Here is a 22,572-nt window from a genome sequence, read left to right as displayed (position 1 = left end):
TCCTCTATCTTACTGTTTATCATGTTAATCCCTTATCTTAGTAAGGAGGTTACCTAGTTGTATATAAAGGTAACCTCCTCCCATTTAGTTTTTACCTGAAGGAATAAGAATTATCTCTCTCTCTTTTATTCAATCTACATGTTAAGTTAATGTTAAGTTAGTGTGGTGTTTTCTCCAAATCGGTTTAATTTCTAACACGTTATCAGCACGATAGTCTCTAGCTTTGGATTAAAGGTATGTGTTTTACTTACGATTAAAGGTATGTGTTTAACTTGTTGTTATAAATTGTAATCGATACTATTGAATTTAAATTCGTATTTTGGTATTAAATTCGTTACTATCGAATTTAAAGTTTTAAGTCACGGGTATGTTATGTTGGCGTTTATCTTTTAAATTTTTACCATTCACGACTATTAATCTATTCGCGACCTTCTTTTATTTCTTTGTTGGGAACATACTTACTTTACTGTTAATCAACTATACCTTCTCGAATTGGTTCCTGAAATGCAGGAGTCCACTCTTATTGAATACTGATAAATAATTTGGGCATATGTTGTATTATTGATTGCAAATAATCATTGATTGCAAATAATCGAGAAGGCCAGATAGATTCTTCTTATCCTTTACGAAGTATAGTATGTGTTAACTTTAGTTGATATTGAGTGTGTCAGGTGATATAGTGCTTGTGTGTGCGAGTAGAAAATAGTTATGGATTGTTAGGTGCCACTGCAACTCGCTATTCAATCAATTTTAGCATCGTGTCGATGACTTAATTTCTACTTTCCTTGTCATCTAGTATAAGAATGGAATAAATTATTGATTAAATAGTAGAAGACTAGAAACTCAGGTTAGGATAGTGAGCTGGTTTTCTTGATACAGTGTTAAAGTTTGTCATGGTTGTTGTATAATATATTTGACTTTTGTAGCTTTATCAATGAAAAAGAGCAAAAGAGATTTTACTCTTCTGATCTCCGGCATATGTTTCAATGTAGAAAACTATTCCTAATAACCATCTTCAGATTATTAAAAAAAAAAAAAAAAACAACAACAACAATAATGCTCGATAAAGGGCCTAATAACCAGTGAAGAAGACGATGACAACATGTTATATTTTGCTAGATAAAGGGCCTAATAACTTTTAAAGGTCAAAGCCCATATGTTTTATTGATTCTGGGTCTTAAGTTAATAAAACCCATCTTATAACATTAGTTTCAAAATTCGGAATAGAAAGACACTTCTGAACAATGATGCAGACCCTAAAGTTTTACGATATATTAGGAACCCGAAGTTTCAAGATCTATTTTTTTTAAGAACCTGAAGTTCTAAGAATTAAATTGTTAGGAACCCGAAGTTTTAAAATCTATTTTTTTTTAGGAACTTGAAGTTCTAAGATCTATTATTTTTAGGAACCTGACGTTCCAAGATTTAATTTTTAGGAACCAGAAGTTCTAAAGTCGAATTTTTAGGAACCTGCAGTTTCAAAATCTATATATATATATTTTTAAGAACCTGAAGTTCCAAAGATTCAATTTTTAGGAACCTGAAGTTCTAAAATCGTCTGGTTGACTATATCGACTTGGTCAGGTCCAACCCATAAGGATTGGTCCAGTTTTGGCCCATTACAGTGGTCATTTATGTAGGCCCAATTCATTTTTATAGCTATTTTGTTTTCAAGAACTTGAAGTTCTAAAATCATATATGTTAAAGGCCACAATTCTCATATTCCTACATCATCATATTCATGACGACTTAAAGAATGAGTACCTAATAGAGGAAGACCCAGTAGGTCTTTGGAAATCCCTGAAGGATAGGTATGATCACGAGGAAGATGGTCATACTACCAATCAAGAATGGGAAAGTTTGATGAGCAAACTTTCATCTTTGGAATGATTTATTTAGTTAATTATATTTTTATTACCAATTCATGGAACGTTTACCGTTAATATTGTTTTATTCATGGACAGTCTAGGCTAGGATTGTCGTTAATATTTTGAATTTCCTTATTTTGAATTTATTCTATCACAATGCACTAGTATCAATCTTTACAAATTTATTTTGCTTTTATGTTGAAATGTATGGATATATAAATGGAGAAAAGTATTATGGATATATGTTTGGTCGACTATACCCATAAATGAGAAAGACATTGTGTATCATATCTAACGTTGGAAGCCTTTAAGCTCACTTAGATACCAGATTACATAATTGTCAATTTAATGAGATAGTATTCCCGTCGTTAGGGGAGAAGAGCAATGGTTGCTCTAAGGGCGACGTGAAGCAACTTGGATCACGCCCCTGCTCTCATTAAGAGATAAGGAGAATGATACACTTGCAAGCGGTTGCAAAGAAAATGCCTAAGCATTTAATGATATGGTAAAAGTAACCATGAATGTGAACCATAATTGATGTTCCATTTGGGACGGGTCCAAACATGGCATGGCAAATGAATCCATCAGACGCTAAAAGCGTGGTAGACCTATAGGATCCAAAGAGAGTGCTCCTGTGAGAGGAGAACCGAGGAACCATCTTGTCCAAACAATAGCCGTAATGGCCGGAGCTCCATAAACAAATAATGAAAATGTGCAAATATCCAAAATTTGAAATGCCTATATATGGTTTTACCTGAAAATAAAGAGATCGATCTCAATATTCCATGCATGTTCAGGTGAATTGTGGGATAGGAAAGCACTTGTCATAGATGACATATTTAGCTATGGTATAGCTATTGGAACATCATAGGACAATGATGAAAAATAAATGAGCCACGGTTTTGTTTTGTCGACAAAGGAAAGATTGGCCAACTGAATTTGCTATTCAAGCATAATTAAACTCTTTCAATAAACGTGGTGTATTTGGACCTATAGTACAAACCCCAAAAGGTGTTAAAGGTTACAAATGGGTGTTTGTTCGAAACTAAACGAGAAAAATGAAATTTTCAATATAAGACACGTCTTGTGGCACAAGGTTTTTGAGAAACACAGGATTGATTATGAAGAATCATACTCATGAATGTAGTGGTGACTACTTGTATGGGGACATAGACAAATATATTTACATGAAAATCCCCGAAGGATTTGGTTTTGTGAAAGCAAAATCAAGGAGTACGCACTCAATTAAACTAAGACATTTATTGTATGGTTTGAAACAATCCGGAAGATTGTGGTACAATCGTCTTAGTGAATATTTGTCTAAGGAAGGGTATGCAAACAATGAAATTTGCCCATGTGTCTTCATAAAGAAATCCTTAAATGGATTTGCAATACTAGCCACTTATGTGAATGACATAAATTTGATTGGAACTCCGGAAGAGCTCGAGATAACTGCTCAATACCTAAAGTAGGAATTTGAGATGAAAGACCTTGGGGAAACAAGACTTTGTCTCGGCTTGCAGATTGAGAGAAGTTCTAGTGGTGTATTAGTCCACTAGACTAATTACACCGAGAATGTTTCGAAATATTTTCATATGAACAAGGCACATCCATTAAGTACCCCAATGGTCGTCCGGTCATTGAATATAGAGAAAGACCCATATTGCCCCAAAGAAGAAAATGAAGAAGTTTTGGGTACTGAAGTACCATACTTGAGTGCAATTGGTGCATTAATGTATCTAGCACAATGCACTAGACCGGACATTTCTTTTTCTGTATATTTGTTAGCCAGGTACAGCTCAGCGCCTACTAAAAGACACTGGAATGATGTCAAACACATATTGAGATATTTTTATGGAATAACTGGTATGAAACTATTTTATTCTTATGGTTCCACTAATGACTATGATCTAGTTGGCTATGCAGTCTTTGGTTATCTATCGAAAGGGTCACTCCCAAACGTGTATGTATTTCTTAGTGGTAATGTTGTTATTTGTTGGCATTCCACTAAACAAACTTTAGTGGCAACTTCCTCCTCGACCACTCAAATTTTAGCTCTTCATGAAGCTAGTCGTGAATGTGTATGGCTAAGGTTATTAATTGGGCATATTAAGTAGTTCTTGTTAATTACCTTCTATAACAAGTGTTCCCAATATTATTTATGAGGATAATGCAGCGTTTGATTCAAGAAGGATTTATAAAAGGAAACAGACAAAACACATTGCGCCAAAATTTTTTTACACTCAAAAGGAGAAGCAGATTAAGGTCGAAAGCAAGTTCGTTCCAAAATTGACAACCTTGTCGATCTTTTCACTAAATCACTACCAAGCATACAAGCTTGTATATGGGATCGGCATGAGAAGTTCACCACCACACCATATAAAGACTTGTCTTTATCGTGGGAGTAGTAGAAAGTGGGGAGCATCCTGGAAGAATGTGTCCCAGGACATATGCACTGTACTCTTTTCCCTTATCTAGGTTTTATCCCACTGGGTTTTCCTAGTAAAGGTTTTAATGAGGCAGTATAAAGCAAGTCACAATGATTATGAGTAATGTTGTACTCTTTTTCCCTTCACTTTGGTTTTTCCCACTGGGTTTTCCTTAGCAAGGTTTTAATGAGGCAACTGTCATTGGATAATTATAGAGCATCCAGAAGAATGCTACAAAAGATGCATCCACCATAATTTCCACAAGAATGGTGGACATCCAAGGGGGAGTGTTATGAAATCCATGGGCTTATGTGGATGCCCACCATTGATATGTGTTATCCTAATCTTGGTATTTATCCTGATAACCTTCTATCTTGATGTTTATCCTGATCATCCTCTATCTTACTGTTTATCATGTTAATCCCTTATCTTAGTAAGGAGGTTACCTAGTTGTATATAAAGGTAACCTCCTCCCATTTAGTTTTTACCTGAAGGAATAAGAATTATCTCTCTCTCTCTTTTATTCAATCTACATGTTAAGTTAATGTTAAGTTAGTGTGGTGTTTTCTCCAAATCGGTTTAATTTCTAACAATGTATTAGTTATTGGATATGGATATGTATTAGTTAATAGATATGGATATGGATTACTTATTGGATATGGATATATTAAACTTCCAAGTGCTTCTCTTAAATATAGGCCCAGACATGATGGGTTTAAGAATAACAGGCCCGGCCACAGGTCGGGTCCTACCTATATTAATATCCGTTTCTCCCAAAATGCTCATAGTGAACCACATCAGCAAAGTTTTTAAAATAGTCCCTATTTGAAAAATAATTACTTGCCTTCTTACCAAACTAACCCTGAATTTGGCCTGCTCTCTAATTTAATATAAATTAAAATTGTCCTTTCATGTGTTATGCTAAAACAAAAAACAAAGCTACGCATTATTTCATTATTTCAAATGTACGCATGGGATAAAAAAAAAAAAAATTCCAAAAAACAATGGATTAGTTAATTGATATGTATTAGTTATTGGATATGGATATGTATTAGTTAATAGATATGGATATGGATTAGTTATTGGATATGGATATGTTAAACTTCAAAGTGCTTCTCTTAAATATAGGCCCAGACATGATGGGTTTAAGAATAACAGGCTCGGCCACAGGTCGGGCTGCATGGCTAGTATTTTAAATAGTTTAGACTGGTCACTAAAAAAATAGATATATTCGATATATATCGGTTTCTGAGTACACCGATATATGAACCGATATCGAAATTTTGGGCCTTATGCTCATAGACAGTAGAATTTCTTCAACAAATAGACCTTAAAAAGAAATGGTACTTTGGGACACTTATCATTGGCTAGTGGCTACCCTACGTCCCTGCCCAAGACGTTTGGAAAAGAAGATGGAACAGGCTCGAGAGTACACTCTTTCATTATTTCCTTTTTTTACTGGAAGACAGTTGGGAGCAAAAAAAAAAAAGGTATTTGTTATTGAGAGACCCATATTGTGTTGTGCAGACCCTTAAAAAACAGTTATTACAAGTGTGCTATTGGTCTTAAAAAAAAAAATAATTATTACAAGTGTGTTATTGGTCATAAAAAATTGAATTGGAAAATCCCAAACTTAAACGTTGGGGCTAGGTTGTTCATTGCGGCTAAAAAAACCCAACGATATAATTATTACACCGTTTTGGATAAAAATTAAGTCCCCGCGGTATATGGTTTGAGAGACCCCATTGGTCTCAAAAAGTAAAAAAAAATTATTACAAGGTGTTATCGGGTCATAAAAATTGGGAAAATCCCAAAACTGGTTTTGTTTTTTCAAGTCCCCAACGATATGGTCACACCGTTTGAGATTTGAATTTAAAAAAAAATATAAAGTTATGTTTTTGGCACTCGAGGCAAGACATCGTTTTACAAACGACTAAGTCGTTTGGGGACTTAGTCCCAAAATGTCGTTAAGCCATATAGTTGGGTTTATGGCCATACAATAAACCACTCCATTTGGTGGTTTGAGATTGGGGTTTTAGAATTCAATTTTTTAGGACCAATAACACACGTGTAATAATTGTTTTTTTTTTGGATTTTTTGGGACCAATAACACATTTGTAATAATTGTTTTTTTTGGGTCCCCAACATAATAGGATAAAGGAAATGTCTTTCCCAATTGGGATTGGACTCAAAACTTCAAAAGTGTCAAAACCGGATCCGTAATTCTTTCCTAATTGGGTTTGGTTTCCATTTCGAACTCCAACTATTATTTTCAAAAACTTTCGCTATATAAGTGGAAAAAGGCCCAACCTAAATCACTTGTCGCATTACAGTAGACGTACAGAATCTATTGTTCGATTTCATATTTTTTTTTACAAGTAAGTTTTTGCATACAAGATATGGATAGTCAATCTAGAAAAAGAACACGTTCGGGTGAAGATGGTAAAGGTCATTATGATTTTAATCTTGGAGAAAATCTGACTAGAAGATATAAAATCCTGGACAAGATGGGTGAAGGTACATTTGGGCAAGTTTTAGAGTGTTGGGATCGTGAAAGGCAAGATTATGTAGCAGTTAAGGTTGTTCGTAGTATTCCTAAATACCGGGATGCAGCTATGATGGAAATTAATATACTTGAGTTTCTTGGTAAGCATGAAGACAGTGATATGCATTGTGTCCAGATTCGATCTTGGTTTGAATATAACAACCACGTATGTATTGTTTTTGAGAAGCTTGGGCCAAGTTTATATGATTTTCAACGTAAAAACAATCGTTGTCCATATCATATAGATCTTGTTAAGGAGTTTGGGCGTCAACTTTTGGAGTCTGTAGCATACGTGCATGATTTGAAACTTGTTCATACTGATTTGAAGCCAGAGAATATCCTGCTTGTGTCTTCTGAGTATGTAAGGATTTCTTCCCGTTACAATGGAAGGTGGGAACCAAAGGAGAGTAAGATAAAGCTAATTGATTTTGGTAGTTCTATATTTGAGGATGAACACCATAGTTCTATTGTTTCGACAAGAGAATATCGTGCGCCCGAGGTGATTTTAGGATTAGGATGGAGTTATCCTTGTGATATATGGAGTGTTGGTTGCATACTTTTCGAGTTGTGCACTGGAAAATCATTGTTCAATACACATGATAACTTGGAACATCTAGCTATGATGGAAAGGGTGTTGGGACCTCTACCGACGCACATGGCAGAAAGAGGTAGTCAAGGTGGTGCTAAGAAGTATTTCAAGAGGGAGAGGTTGAACTGGCCTGAAAGAGCAGTTTCAAGAGAGAGTATTAGAACTGTAAAAAAACTTGATTATCTAGAAGTTCTGGTTGACGAACATGTGCGACACCATAGAACCTTTGTAAACTTATTGTACAAATTGTTGAACATTGATCAATCAGAACGTATTACAGCTCGCCAAGCGCTTGAGCATCCTTTCTTTCACTAAACCAAACTTAATTCTCTAAAAGGATTTATCCTTCATATTGATCTGGAGTGCACACAACCTTGGTATAGGATGAAACGTTATATGATGGCAAGCCATTCTCAACTATTTGGAGTCGGTTTTTGATTTTCTGATTTTTGTTTTGTTGGTCTTTTTTTTTTTTTTTTTGGTAGGTGTAGGCAGTTGTTTGAAATCTTTAGTACTAGAATGGTGTTACGTACTCATTCCAGAAGATTTCCCCCTACAGCAATGTACAATGTGGATGGTACTTAAATGGCCGCAAATCTCAACAAACTTCCTGAAACAATACGAGAATGGTTGTTTAAGTTGGATTTTCAACACATACTCTTGTGGTATAGTTGTAAGATGACATTACAGTAATTAAATTTCTTCTAACAAGATCGGAGGAGTACGTGTCAGGTTTTGGATATTTTACATTGTTCATTGTGTTCAAAGGTCACATATTATTTACTGCTGAAGACTTGTGTTGGGTGTTAAGTTATCTTATGAATGTAGATTAGGGACTATCTTACGTTTAGCATTTATCTCTTTTTTGGCTTTCAATACATACATATATTTTCAGAAAAAGTAACTGTGATCCAATTCTCATAGCTGAAATAAAAATGAACAATGGAATTTTAGGCGATACTTAATGAGGCAGCTTTATATGATGCTAAGTTGCTGCTAATTGCTAAGTGGTTCACTGGTTTGGTACCTATGCCACAAACTTATAATTACGCTTTGCGTGTTTTACTTGTAAACTTTTCCATGTAAATTTAAGCTTGCACAGTGGATAGTTTTGAACTAGAACAGAACTGTTTCAAGTTATAGTCTTTATACCTCTAAAGTCGTTCGTAAAGTCTAGCAATTACAAGTTGCACACTAGTTCGTAAAGTTCTGCAAATAAATTATAGAAACCGAAAGGCTTTCAGACAGTGGCGGAGCCAGGAAATTGGGTGAGGGTGAGCCACAACTAGTCACTATATAAAAACTAAAATAAGATAACACTCAATTTGTCGAATTTTTGTTTTCCCTTGCATATTTTTTAAAAGTTAAAAAGAAAAAAACACAATTCGAATCCCATCACAAAAGATATGTAAATTTTGGAATTACAAAAGACTAGATTGCTTAATAGATCGATTTAGGAGAGAAAAAAAATTACACGGATATTTAGCTTTAGAAAATTAGGAACTTAAGAAGAAAGTGCCTACAAATATATGTTTCTTACAAATATATATGCTTATGGAAACCACTTTAAAATTCCACAAATGAAAAAAACAATGAATTCTTTAGAACTGTAAGAAAAATTGTCCAAAAGGCATTAGGAAAAAAAATAAACACATAGGCGCAATAAAAAATATTATACAATGTTTAGACATTTTTTTTTGGCTAAAGGGTAATTAATATTAATAACAAAAAATGGTGTTACAGACTTACAAAGTGTTTACAAATTCTGGATTGGGAATATAATTCTCATGTTTACGCTTTCTCAAAAATATATAGTGGGTAAGCAAAATTTGGATTTTCAAACTAGCTTGTTGCGCCAACATGGTTTATGATCCCACCATTGTTTTAAACTGTACATGTTTAGACACCAGTACATTTTTTTTGTGGTCATTTTAGCATTTATTTTAATTGTTTTCGTTTTCATTTAATCCCGAAATTCCAATCAATGCTTTAAGTAGATTCAAAAGTAAATTTACTACAATTTTATGCAACAAATTAAAATTGTAATGGACTCAAGTAATCGATGGATTGAATTCATTACGTACAAAATTGAATTATAACTAATAAAATTTATTATAAAAAAACTAAAAAAATAAGAGATTGGGGAATTAAGGTTTAGAAAACATACCAATAAACATACATATGAATTATTGGGACTGAGATTTGAGAATGTTATTACTCTTTTTTTCTCTTTCATCTTTTTTGTTTTTCCAAACAAGAAAAAACACTTGCCAAAAGTGTTGTTTCTCAAAATACATAAAATTAGAAATGGAGAGCTTTCTTATGTTAGTTAGGGGAAGGGGGTTTTTATTTTTGGTTAGTTACAGTGAGGGTTTAGTAACAAAATCATTTTCATATATATAGTAGTCATTTTTGGAAGAAATTGAGGGTGAGCGCATGTATCCACGGGCCCCCCGGCTCCTCATAACGCTTTAAGAACATATGAATGCCCCAGCAGAGAAATGATTATATAGCTTGAAGAAGACTCTATCTTGTCAAATAGTTTTTTTTTTTTTTTTGTTAACCAAACTAATTTATTAATTAGTTAATTGCACCAAACGGTATCTACACACACTGCTAGTAGCGTCCATACTAAGTATATTACATAGAAAAGATGGAGGTGTGGAGAACCAAAGTTCACTATAAACAGGGAGAAATTGATAGTCTTCATTATGAAGTTGATGAGAGGATGACCAATCTGTTTGTTGTTGAGCTCGTGCCGATCCCATTCTTGCAAGACAATTTGCACCAGAGTTACACTCACGATAACAATGTTGAATCAAAGTTTGTGGAATTTGTAGAGAAAAAAGACGTTTTTTTTTCTCTTTGGTATTAAAATGCCGCGCGTCTATGTATGTATATGAACAAAGGATGCCAAGACGCCGCCATGCCTTTGGCGACTTCCAATGTTTTTGGCGCGCCCCCGCTCGACTTTTGCTTGGCCAAGGGCGCGTCCGGCTCCACCATTTTTCAGCACAAATTTGACTAGTTTCAGAAGTTTTCAAAAACAGTATAAATATAGGTTTTTTCTGTAAAAACCTAATCTAACCAAAACCAAGAAAGAGAGAGATTATAAAGGAGCAATTCTTTGTGAGTTGAGTGTTCATTCCTTGTGAATTGAGAGATATTGTAATATGTTACTCTAGACATCAAGTAAAGTTTGGAACTCGCAGTGTGGATGTAGGCAAATTGTCGAACCACGATATATCCGTGTTTTGTAGTTTGTTCTCCTTTACATTAATTGTTTTACTTTATATACTTGTTATTTGATATTGAGAAGTGTTGATATATTACTTAGAGGGTGTTGAAGTCTTGTCTACTGAGAATGATCGATCTTTGTATAGGATTGACCTATTTGTTGTGGATAGTGTTGTTTCCATATTGTCCTATTCACAACAATTGGTATTAAAGTGAGGTATACGACCTAGGATTTTGAGTTTTGGTAAAGAACCATAGTGCTCAAAATTTGTGTAGACAAGGTGTTCGATAAAATTCCGAAGTGAAATTGTTTTTTTAGGTTATTGTGTGTGACTTGAAAAATGGATCCCAAGATGTCAAATACTAAGTTTGAAGTAGAAAAGTTTAATGAGAATAATAACTTTGGGATTTGGAGAGTCCATGTAAGGGACATCTTTATCCAACAAGGTTTGCACAAGGCTTTAAAGGGGATTAACTAAAAGGCTGCGAGTATAAGTAATGATGATTGGGAAGAGTTCGATCTACAGGTTTGTTCATCAATCTGGTTTTGTTTTGCTAATGAGGTCATGCATAGTGTGATGGGAGAAAATACCACTGCCGGTATTTGGCTAAAGCTAGAATTTATGTATATGACCAAGAGCATGACGAACAAGATGTACCTTAAGAAGCGTCTTTATCGGTACATGATGGTGGATGGTTCAACAATGCAAGAGCACGTTAGTGAGTTCCGTCGACGCCTAGCGGATTATTTGAATGTTGGCATAAAGATGGATGATGAGGATCAAGCGACATATTTAATATTCTCTTTGCCAGAAACCTATGAGCATCTAATGACTACATTTATGAAAAGAGAAGATGTTGATCTTGACAAAGTTCCGAGTGCACTTCTTTCTTGTGAGTCGATGAAGAAGACACGTGTAGAGAATATCATTGATGCAGGACAGGGGCTAGTGGCAAGAGGAAGGTCGCATGCATGAAAAGGCTTCTACAAGCAATGAGAATTCTAGGTCCAAGTCAAAGAAGCATTTGACACATGTGAAATTCCACAATTGCGATGAAAAATGACATTACATAGTAATTTTCCTCACCGAAGAAAGATAACAAGTACAATGCTAAGAAAAAAGGTAAGCCTAAAGTTGAGGCAAGTTTTGCTTCAGGCTCTGAAGGGGACGATGTGAGTCTCTGTGTGTCCACACAAGACTATATGGCAGAAAGGTGGACTCTTGATTCCGGATGTTCCTACCATATGTGCCCGAATAGAAAGTGGTTTACTTCTTATGAGAGTATTGATGGTGGTTCCGTTTTGATGGGTAATGACGTTGCTTGTAAGACCGTAGGAATTGGAACTATACGGGTCAAGATGCATGATGGTGTAGTGAGGACTTTAACCGATGTGAAGCATGTTCCTGAGCTAAAGAAAAACTTTATTTCTCTTGGTACATTGGATTCCAAAGGCCACAAGTTTGTGGAGAAGGTGGAGTCTTAAAGATTGTTAGTGGTTCTTTAGTTGTTATGAAGGGTCAAAGACATGGAACCTTGTATACTTTGATGGGTAGTACGGTGATAGACGATGTAGCAGTGGTTACATGCATGTAGTGATGATTCTGAATGTACTATGATGTGGCATATGCGACTAGGGCATATAAGTGAAAAGGGTTTGTCTGAGTTGTGCAAGCGAGGGTTTTTGAAGGACTTGAAGAAGGCATGGGGTATGGGCATTGCATCTATGGAATCTATGGCAGTCAGTCAAGTTCAAGTTCAAGTCAAGCAAGCACACGACAACAGACATACTTGACTATGTGCATACGGATGTTTGGGGACCCTCCAGAGTGGCTTCAAAGGGAGGTAACCATTATTATGTCTAATTCATTGATGATCATACTTGCTATGTGTGGGTGTATATGATGAAAACGAAAGATAAAGTGTTTGAGACATTTAAGAAGTGGAAGGCAAGGGTTGAGAATCACACAGATAGGAAAGTCAAGACACTAAGGTCTGACAATGGTACAGAGTATACCTATGTGCCTTTCCAAGAGTTTTGTGCGCAACAGAGAATTGCCAGACATTGGACAGTCAAGGGAATGCCTCAGCAGAATGGAATAGTAGAGAGGATGAATAGAACCTTGCTTGAAAGAGCGAGATGTTTGTTATCTAATGCTAGTCTAGGCAAAGAGTATTGGGCAGATGCAGTGTCCATGGCGTGTTACCTGTATAATAGGTCACCATTTCCAGCTATAGATTGCAAGACACCTTATGAGGTGTGGTAATGTAACCAAGCTGATTATAGTATTTTGCGAGTGTTTGGATCGACTGCTTACTACCATGTGAGGAAAAGTAAGCTAGATCCTAGAGCTAAGAAAGTCATATTCTTAGGCTTTGCAAATGGAGTAAAAGGATATAGATTGTGGTGTCTATAAGACCACAAGTTCCTAGTCAGCAGAGATGTTACCTTTGATGAGACTTTTATGGTATCTTTCAGTAAGCTGGAAAGAGTTGGGCAGAATGGTGAGTCTATAGAAGTTCAAGCTACTGAGCTTGAGTTGTCTAATGCAGTAGATGACTGGTTAGTTCATGATGAGGTACCAAATCATAGAACCATACAGCAACAGGAAGAAGAGCAAGAGCAAGAGCATCCGCAACTTGTAGTGGCTGACCCTATGCCAAAGAGATAAGTTAAAGAAGTGCACAAGTATGGGCATGAGAAGCCGATGAAACACTATGGTCATGTGGATTTAGTGATATATGCACTGAATATCGAAGATGATGAGCCAGATAGTTTCAAGGAAGCTGTTAGAGATGCTTATTACAGAGATTGGTTGGTTACTATGCAAGAAGAGATGGAGTCTCTTGATAAAAATCACACATGGGACCTAGTTTTATTGCCAAAGGGCAAAAGGACTATCGGCAGCAAATGGGTGTTCAGAAAGAAAGAGGTCCTTTCGACTCGACGGCGATCGGGTACAAGGCAAAAGCGAGTGGTAACAAAGGGTTTCTCACAAAAGGAAGGAGTCGACTACAATGAGGTATTTTCCCCGGTGGTCAAATATACTTCCATTCGTATGTTATTGAGTTTAGTTGCTCACTTCGACTTGGAGTTAGAGCAACTTGATATGAAAACTACTTTCTTGCATGGGGACTTAGAGGAAGAGATCTATATGAGACAACCTGAAGGGTTTGTTGTTGCTGAGAAAGAAGATCATGTGTGCAAGTTGAATAGATCACTATATGGTTTAAAGCAATCACCAAGGCAATGGTACAAACGCTTTAACACATTCATGATGCAACATGAGTACACCCGAAGTAAGTATGACTGTTGTGTTTAATTTCGTAGGCTTCGTGGTAATGACTTCATCTATCTCCTGCTTTATGTGGATGACATGCTTATTGCTTCCAAAAGCATGGTGGAGATAGACAAGTTGAAATCTCAACTTAGCTTTGAGTTTGAGATGAAAGACTTAGGTGGAGCCAAGAAGATATTGGGCATGGAGATTGACAGAGATAGGAAGGAGCGACGGATAGTTGTATCTCAGAAGAAATACCTTCAGAAAGTAATTTCTCATTTTGGTATGGAGAATGCAAAGTCGGTTTCTACACCTTTAGCTGGGCATTTTAGGCTTTCAGCTAAGTTCTCTCTTAGTTCGGTAGAGGAACAAAAATATATGGCTCATGTTCCTTATGCAAGTGACGTGGGCAGTTTGATGTATGCTATGGTGTGCACACGTCCAGACATTTCATAGACAGTTAGTGTTGTAAGCAGGTATATGACAAATCTTGGGAAGCAGTGAAATGGGTATTGAGGTACTTGAAGGGTACTTTAATTTGGATGTGGGATTAGTTTATGGTGGAGACACTTGTTATATCAATGGGTATGTGGATTCATATTATATAGGTGATCGATCTAGATAGTCGATGATCGACTACTGGTTATGTGTTTATGTGTTTATGATGCATGGTGCACCGGTTAGTTGGAGGTATATGCTACATGCTACAGTTGCTCTATCTACTACTGAGGCAGAGTATATGGCGTGGCAGAGGCAGTGATAGAGGCACTATGGCTTCGAGGTCTTGAGTAGAACAGTGTTGCTTTGTATTGTGATAGTTAGAGTGCTATTCATTTGGCAAAGAACCAGGTTCATCATGCTCGGACCAAGCATATTGATGTCCGTTATCACTTTATACGGGATGTCGTTGAGGATGGTGATGTAGCACTTGAGAAAGTGGACACCCATGACAATCCTGTTGATATGCTGACAAAGGTTATCATCGGAGTTAAGTTCTAATACTGTTTGGACTTGCTCCAAATCCTACATGCTTGAAAGAGCCCTTTATGGGCATAGCCCTTCGGGGCGGTTGACTGTAAGTTTCGGATGGATGTGTTCTTGTTGGATGTGTTTGACTCGGTTTTATGTGTTAAAATCTCACCGAGGTGGAGAATGTAGAGAAAAAAGACGTTTTTTCTCTCTTTTGGTATAATAGCGCCCTATGTATCTGAACAAGGGAACAAGACGCCGCCATGTCTTTGGCGACTTCCAATGTTTTTGGCGTGCGCTCAGGCCGACTTTTGTTTGGCTAATAGGCCAGCGCTCCACCATTTTTTCAAACATTTAATTTGACTAATTTCGGAAGTTTTCAGAAACAGTATAAATATAGGTTTTTTCTGTAAAAACCTAACCTAACCAAAACCAAGAAAGAGAGAGATTATAAGGGAGTAATTCTTTGTGAGTTGAGTATTCATTCTTTGTGAGTTAATTGAGAGATCTTGTAATCTGTTACTCCGGACATTTAGTAAAGCTTGGAACTCGCAGTCTGGACGTAGGCAAATTGCTGAACCACAATATATCCGTGTTTTGTGGTTTGTTCTCCTTTACATTAATTATTTTACTTTATATGCTTGTTATTTGATATTGAGAAGTGTTGGGATATTACTTGGAGGGTGTTGAAGTCTTGTCTAGTGAGAAGGATTGATCTTTGTGTAGGATTGATCTATTTGTTGTGGATAACGTTGTTTCCGCATTGTCCTATTCGCAACATAATTCCACTTATCAATTCCCATATATCTTCCACAATTTCCTTAATTTCCCATGGAACTTGGCTATTTTGATGATTAAAGAGATCGCATAGGAAACTGGAATCCGTTTCAACAACTATTAGAGGAATTCTAAGTTGTGAAGCTAAGCGTAGTGCTATTCAAATAGCAATAGTTTCAGTCAACAAAGATGTTGCATAAGGAATAGGTACAGACCCTGCAAAATGAAAGAACCATCATCTCGTTGAAATAAACAACCAGCTCCACTGGGACCAGGATTACCAAACGAAGACCCATTTGTATTTATTTTTGTCCATCCATTCCTTAGAAAACTCCAAAATACTGGAAGAAGAGTTCTTGAGTTTCGTTGAATATGTAGTCCAATTTTAAACATTCAATACTAGTGCATTAATCGAACATAGAGTACGTCTTGTATCAGGTTGAGAACCATCAAACCGACTTTCATTTCGACATTTCCATATCCACCATAAAGATGCTCCAAACCTGATGATATAATCATTTGTTTGGTGTCTACTTAAGGATAGAAGAGACTTCATGACATTTTGAAAACACTGGGAGAAAGACAGAGCTTGAATATTTACCAAGGCATGTAGTTGCTGTTGAAGCCAAATAGCCCGTGCAAAAGGGCATTGCAAGAATATATGGTATTGAGAATCATCACCATGATTACACAATGAACACGAGCTATCCACAACGAAACCCTTGGATGCGAGTAACTCAGAAGTAGGAACAAGTCCTTTGCAACACTGCCAGAGAAAGAACCGAATTTTGAATGGGAGTTTTATTTTCCAAATAAACTTTGTCAACGGAAATTCATTTCTGTCTCTGTTCTTAAGTTGCCATAGTAGATCATATGCAGATTTAACCATATAGCTGGCAGACTTATGTGGCGCCCAAATATGTCTATCTGCATGGGATTGAAACTTGAGGGGAATGGAGAGGATTTTTGGAAGAATACCCGGAGGCCAAACAGCTGACACAACTGACCAATTCCACTGTCTTGTTTGGGGATTTATAAAGTCTGCCACTCTTTCAGACATGCATTCTGGTGGTCTTGGAGGTAGAGTGAAACTGGAATCTAAAGAAGGTATCCACCTGTCTTTCCATGCATTTATGGACAAGCCATCACCAACTTTCCAAATAAGACCATGACTGAGTATAGGTTTCATCTTCCAAATATTTTTTAAACATGGTGATGCATGTAGTCGATGGTAATCTAGCTAGCATAAATGACGACGCCGGAAAATATCGAGCCTTAACATTTGAGGCCCAAATAGAATTAGGTTCAATTATCTGCCATGCTTTCTTACCTAACAAAGAATAATTCTGCAGTTGGATATTGCATAGTCCCAAACCTCCGTAAGACTTGGGCGTGCATACGAGCTCCTAATTAAAATAATGGAATTTATGTTGACTTGTATCATGCCCACATAAAAAAGCTCGTCTTGTGCGATCCATCTGATCAAGCACACCTGCAGGAATGAGAGTGCAAGCCATCAAATATGCCGGGAGTGCAGATAGTACTGACTGTGATAAAATTAGCCTTCCTCCTTTTGAAAGTGTTTCTGCTTTCCAGCCAGCAAGTCTAGACTGAAACCGTTCAATAAGAGGTTGAAACTTATCTATTTTGGATCTCCCCAATAAAGATGGAACCCCTAAATAATTGGGGAACTGAGTCATTGCTGGAACTTTTAATATCCTGGATAAAGCATTCTTGAACAGTCGAGGGAGGTGCTTGTTGTGAATAAATTGTGACTTAGAACGGTTTACTTGTTGACCAGAAAATTCCCAATATTTATCAATCACAGCATTCAAGGTATGGGCTTACTGTAAATCACACTTCCCAAACAACAATAAATCATCAGCATACATTAAATGTGATAAGGAACAACCTTGCCGAGACAATTTGAGGCCAGTGAGTTGCTGACTTGCATGAGCTTGGTGAAGCTAGAGTGATAAGACCTCTGAGCATAAGATAAACAAATAGGGAGACAGTGGGTCTCCTTGTCGAAGTCCACGAGTTGGCTTGAAGAACCCGAAAGAAGACCCATTAAGTAAAACTGAAAAAGACACCGTAGAAACACATAACATTATTTTATCCACCCAATCATCATGGAAACCGAATCTCAACAATACAGCGTGCACTTTTAGAAAATTCCATTCAATTCAATCATATGCCTTTTGCATATCAACTTTAAGAGCATATATTCTCTTTTTCCTGTTATTTCGAGAGTGGATGAAGTGGAAAGCTTCATGAGCTAAAAGGACATTGTCATGAATATCTCTGTCTGGCAAAAAAGCACTTTGGTTTGGTCCAATCAGCTTACTGAGAAGATGGCGGATTCTATTTGAGATAATCTTCAATATAATCTTATAAGTAACATTTGCTAAACTGATTGGACGAAATTGGTCAGGTGTAAGGGGATTTTCCAGCTTAGGGATGAGCACCAAAAAAGTGTGATTTATATTTTGAGCAAAAGTACCATGTGAGAAGAAGTATTTAACCATGAAACATACTTGGGCACCCACAATATTCCAGTATTTAAGGTAAAATATTACCTGAAATCCATCAGGACCTGGTGATTTGAAGTGACCCATCTTTTTAAGAGTAGAAAAAATCTCTTTATCGGTTACCGGTGTTAGTAACTGCTGATTCTCTTCGTTTGATATTACAGATGGGACAACATCAAGGTAGGAATCTGTGGGAGAAGAAAGGGAGGAGCGCGGGTCGCGCCTTGGACAAGGCCAAGTCGAGCGCGGGTCACACTAAAAGTACTGGAGGTCGATCAAGGCAAGAGCGCTGGTCGTGCCTTGAGCTAGGCTAATTGGAGCGCGGGGCGCGCCCTAGTAGGTTTTGACAGAGATTTGCCAGATTCGTATGTTTTCTATAAAGAAAAGTCTCCAACTCTTTTGGAAACAATAGACACGAATATGCACTCATGTTGTGCTATATAAACATCTCTGTAACACAAAAACAAAATCAACCAAGCAATAATATCTCTTTCTTCTCTCGTGGGCGTAGGTTGTCGCATTGGTACCGAACCACTATAAATCATTGTGTTTTATCTCTTTAATTAGGTGTTTAATTCTACATGGTATCAGAGCGGAGCGCTTAATCTCTCTCTAAATCAATCTAGATAAACACAATATATTATGTCATATCCAAATCCAAACCCAAAGTCTGCTGTTACAATAGAGACTGATTCTAATCCTGGTTGGAAGCTGTCATCAGTTCTCTTGAATGGAACGAACTTTATACCTTGGTCTAGGGAGGTTTCGCTATCGCTTGGTGGAAAGAGGAAATTAGGATTCATTAATGATGCAAAGGTATGTCCTGCCATTGATGATGCCGAATATGAAAATTTGGGTTTCCAATGATCAGCTTGTTCGATCTTGGTTACTCAATTCTATGGAGTCTACTTGATAAGTACCCAAAATTGTGTTTTAAACCCCGCAGAGACATTACATTTGGGTCAATTATGTGTTTAATAAATGTAAATTAATTGTATTTTCATGTTTTCACGAGGGTTTCAACAAATAACGATAAAATACACACGTAATCTGCGTTTTAACATGAAATGGTAGAATAAAGCTTGGACTTGAAATCTTTAGTATTAGCTCATTTAAAGCTCCAATCTGCAAAAAAAAGCTCCTGGACTCGAGAGAACCATGAAACAAGTTGAAGAATCCAAACTTGAGTTCCCCGAAGCTAGCCAAAGGAGTCATATTTGGGTCAAGACTTGGTCAAACCCGACTTGTAACAATCAAAATCGAGAAAGTTCAAATAGTGACATCTTCCGCCTCCTAATTTAACTCCGATTGAAGCATATGACCTATCAAAATGATCGCGCAGAAAACTCTACACAACGGTATATTGCTTTTACAAAATGGACGTATGGTTTGAAATCGAGATAAAAAGCCAAGCACGCCACTATTCATCAAGACGACGTAGATATTTTAGATTTTTATTATTTAACTTTTTGTAAAGTCAAAAGATGAATAGTTTCGAATAGTGTCAAATAATGTTGAATAGTGTCAAATAGTGATTACTATTCCTTAAAGTCAAAAGTTTGAATAGTGATCAAATCTCAGTCGTTGGATCGATTTGAGATTCGATCACGACCGGCCCATTCAACTATAAATAGAAAGTGGTCTAGTTTTAGTTTTTCTCATGGAATGGTTAGCATTCCATCAAGAGGAGTAGAGTAGTTTCTTCGCTTTCCTACAGTGTAATGAAGAATTTAATTTCCGTTTTTAATTAAAATGTTTTAATTCAGTTTTATTTTCTCGTTAATTAGAATAAAACTTTAGTTATGTGATCTCAGAGCGTAAACTCACCGAAAGTGAGAATTATATCCGTTTGGGGAGTTAATAAAACTCATGTGAGGGAAAATCTTCGTTGTTGGTTTGGTAAGTTGTTTAGGAAGAACAACTAGACCTACATCCTATCCCAAAATGATAGTTGGTGTAAGTGTCTAGTTAGGGATCAAAGTGATGAGCCAGAGAGATAAGTCATCTTTGGTTCCACTTGCAAGACGTGTATGAAGCTAGAGATGAGCCATACATGTTAGGGATCAAGTTTTTTTCTATTAGACTTTGTCTATGAGTTCTAGGAAGAATAAAATGAACTTATCAAACAACAAAACTTATTAAAATCATTAAGATGAAATATTTTGCAATTTTATTGAAATGTGAACGAAAATGACAAACCTTAATTTGTTTTTACTGTACCCGGATCAATGGCCGGGCAAGGTTTTCAGTAAAATTAGCAAAATAATTAATTTGATCATATACATCAATCAAATTCATTTCTTCTTCCTCTCCATATTTTTTTTATTTTCCAGAAAAAAAAAAAACCACAAAATCAACCATTTTGTGGTTATGGGCCTGTTTTTGGGCCTTAAAAAAAAAAAAAAACCGCACCCATCTCTTTCTTTTCATTTTTCTTTTCTCTCTCCACTCTCCTCCTCCGTTTCTTCTCTGTGTCTCTTTTTCTCTTATTTTCTTTTCTGTTCGTCTCTTTCTTTTTCTTTATCTCCTCTCTGACTTGTCTCCTCTCTGAGTGTTTGTTGCAGTTGAATTGAAGAAGGAGGCGCCTGGACAAGGTGGTTGGGTTTGCTGGAGGTGTTCTTGCGAATGGCGGTCGGTGTGGTGTTTGAACTGAAGCAGACGGTGCTGATTTCGGTTGCGAGTTGGAAGTCACGGTGGTTGGAAGGTGCTGTTGGGCGATGAATGGAGGTCGAGGCTCAATATGAGTGAGTTGGGGATGGCTGATGTTGGTGGTGCTGTTTCGGTGGTGCTGTATGGGGTGACTCACGGTGGTTGGGTGTTGTTTTGAATGTCTGTTGCTGGTTGTGATGGTACGTCTGGAAACACTGGAGTGCGTCCTCTTGGAAGCGCTTCTGAATATTGGAGCAGACGATGAGAGCTTCGGCTTTGCTGCTCGGGTTTTCGAGTTTCTCCAGGGGAGACTTGAGCGCACTGTATGCTGCATCTCCCGATTCCGAGCACTGCTTCAAGAACGATTCCGACTCCATTCTTTTTCTTCTTCTTCTGGATACGAATGGAGTGTCGTGCTGATTGCTTGGTTATGTTCGGTGGTTATTTTTTGGCGAAGTGCTGGTGGTTGGGTTTGCTAGAGGTGATGGCTGTTTTGGTGGTGCAGGAACTGCCTAGTGCTCTACTGTTGGGCCTTGTCCTTCCGGCTGCGTACACCTGCCTTGTGGTTGCTATGATGATGGAAGTCATGAAACTAGTTGTGTTTGTTGAAGTTAGAGTGACGGTGATAATGTTGAGCAGGTGACCGAAGCAATACTAAAAGTCTACGTGGTAGTTGTGAGTGTTAATTTTGTGGTTGCACCTATCCGAAGCAATTAAGATGAAAAAGAAATAATAATAAAAAAGAAATAAAATAATAATAATAATATGTAAATAGTAAATAAATCAATAATAATATTGTGTGTGTGTTTAGGACTTACGCTTAAAAACCAAACGGACTTTGGACTAAATGATTTGGGGACTGCACCTAATGCCTAATCCCACGTTTGATTGTGCCGAAAGCATATGGACTGTGGACACTGATTTCCATTTGCCCTAGCACCACACCTAAAAAAAAATTAAAAAAATTAATTACTTAAGTGTTAAATATTTAGTTATAGATTTTTTTTAGCTCATGTAAATAATTTAGTTGTTTGTTTATATTTTTGTAAATGTATTCGTGTAATCAAGCCCTCGAAGGCAAATTCTGTAACTTATTTGCCTTGTGCCTCATTTCGGCTAGTCTGTGGGCTTCTATTTGTATGTAATAATTTTCGAATAACAGTGAGTGACATTGACCCCCGAATGTCAACGGATCAATGACCACTCAAGTCATCTTCGACCCAAGTGCGTGTAAGCACAACTTGGGCAGGTACGTTATCTTTTATCTCTCCCTTGAATCTCCTGTCAATGGGTTATATGCAATTTTCAAACATTTTTAGGCTATTCAAAAAAAAAAAAAAAACAAAAACAAAAACAAAAACAAAAAAAAAAAAACAAAAAAAATAAATAAATAATCAATCTTAACCTATTTTGGAAATGATATGACAGCCTGTTTAGAATTAACGAGCATGATTAAAATTCATTTTTTAATGAATGCTTAATAACTTTGCCAAAATAATGAACTTTGAAAACATGCTTTTATATCGGTATTTGAATATACTTTAAGGGAATCTCCTCCATGCTTAAATTTCCTACCATCTCGGTAACTCAAAATGTAGACATACCTAAGCAGTAACAAACTTTTACCCTTGCATACAAGAGATAAATCAATCATTTCCGTTATTGAGACCAATCTTTCAACCTAACATCTTCAAAAT

At 36.7% G+C, this 22,572-nt stretch overlaps 1 pseudogene; it reads left to right on the top strand.

The window, feature by feature from the left end:
* The first annotated feature begins 6,789 nt into the window (after window positions 1–6,789).
* Window positions 6,790–7,746, top strand: LOC147483883 (serine/threonine-protein kinase AFC3 pseudogene; annotated as a pseudogene).
* Window positions 7,747–22,572: the final 14,826 nt, after the last annotated feature.

Source organism: Coptis chinensis, chromosome 8 (genome assembly GCF_015680905.1).
Source record: "Coptis chinensis isolate HL-2020 chromosome 8, ASM1568090v1, whole genome shotgun sequence".
Classification (NCBI taxonomy): Eukaryota; Viridiplantae; Streptophyta; class Magnoliopsida; order Ranunculales; family Ranunculaceae; genus Coptis; species Coptis chinensis.
The sequence above is the reverse complement of the archived record's forward strand: the minus strand, read 5'-3'. Positions and strand labels throughout refer to the sequence as shown.